Source organism: Fukomys damarensis, unplaced genomic scaffold (assembly GCF_012274545.1).
Source record: "Fukomys damarensis isolate Sample0158 unplaced genomic scaffold, DMR_v1.0_HiC HiC_scaffold_19, whole genome shotgun sequence".
Classification (NCBI taxonomy): domain Eukaryota; kingdom Metazoa; phylum Chordata; class Mammalia; order Rodentia; family Bathyergidae; genus Fukomys; species Fukomys damarensis.
In genome coordinates, this window is record NW_022900931.1 from 54,278,371 (window position 1) to 54,279,700 (window position 1,330).

The window sequence follows — 1,330 nt, forward strand, 5'->3', positions numbered from 1 at the left end:
AGGCAGGAATGACTAGGAAAAGCTTCTTAGATGAAATAATTTCATGTTAGATGGATGAGCTGCCTTTTCACAGGTACGTAACAATATATAGCATGTACTACGTTATATATACTATGTACCGTATCTTACATATACTGATATATACTAGTGTATTAATATGATTTATATATTCTGTATATTACAGGCATATTTGCATGTACTATAGTTATGCAAATTGCATATGTAATGTACATTACCTGTCATATATAATACGTATTTAGTATGTAATTATGTGTTGTCAAGTAAAAGGTGTTATCTGTTTTTCACGGTATGTTAAGAAAAACATCTAGTAGAAAGCACAGTATGTCCCCTCAAAAAAGGCTTACAATCAAGTTTGAAGATGGAATAACAGAAATTCAACATAGAGTATATTTTGGAAGAAAAACACTAACAAAACAGGGCCGGGGCACCCACACTAGAGGAGGGTGTCTGTAGATGAAGTGCTAAGCCTTCTAAGCACAGATCCGTGGAAACCAGGGACTGCGACAAGGAGCGATGATGTCAAGACCCGGGGAGAGGGGGCGCCAGGGCCCGCAATGTGGGGAAATGAGTCTTGTCCAGCTGCTCGGTCCTTCGTAGCTTCCTTTGCGGCATCATCCGCATCCAGCAGCACAGGGGCACAGGAGGCAAAGGGGATCAGCAGGGAGAAAAAGAGGTGTTTTTTTGGGGGTGGGGAAGGCCTCGCTGTGTAGCCCAGGCTGGCCTCGAATTCGTGGCAGTTCTGCCTCAGGTAGTGCTGGGCTTACAGGCGTGCGCCACCACGCCAGGCAGGGAGAGAGTTTTAAAAACAATAGCCGCCGGCCTTCAGGAGGTTCCAGGCCCACACCACTCTCAAATCCGGGGCGGAGAAAAGCCGCTGTTCCAGACCAACCGAGCGTGGACGAGCCTTCCTCCGAGCGGCCAGGCCCCTCCCCGAGCCACAGCCGTCGTCCTGACTCAGTGTAGGCGAAGGGGGAACTCCGTGACCCACTGGCCACTGCAACTGCCCGGCGGATCCGGGTCGTCCAGCAATCGGGGCGGAGCCGAAGGCCGGAAGTGCACCGCTTCCTTCCGGCCCAAACCGCACGAGACGGGGCGGGGCGACGCGGAAATGGGCGGAGGCTCACCTTGACTGACAACTCCAAGAACCTATGGGTGCAGCCGCAGCGGCCCAGCCTTCTCGGCGCGGCCCTTCGCGGGGCTACAGACGCCCCCTGGGTCCCCATTCCAAGGTATTGCACAAAGCCGCTAGCGCCTGGTCTTTCCTTTTCCCACCGCGCTGCGGACCGTGTACGGCTCCGCCCCCGCCGCC

At 52.8% G+C, this 1,330-nt stretch overlaps 1 protein-coding gene across 4 annotated transcripts in view; it reads left to right on the forward strand.

The window, feature by feature from the left end:
• The window catches only part of Dpy19l3 (dpy-19 like C-mannosyltransferase 3), a 76,563-nt gene continuing 75,233 nt past the window's right edge, over positions 1–1,330 (forward strand). For 3 of the 4 annotated variants that reach the window (XM_010640990.1, XM_010640994.1, XM_010640995.1), the window contains exon 1: positions 1,176–1,250. The gene's annotated coding sequence lies outside the window, so the exon portion shown is untranslated. Of the gene's footprint in view, positions 74–1,175; positions 1,251–1,330 lie in introns of those variants that run through there. The other variant, XM_010640992.3, reaches the window with a different exon arrangement.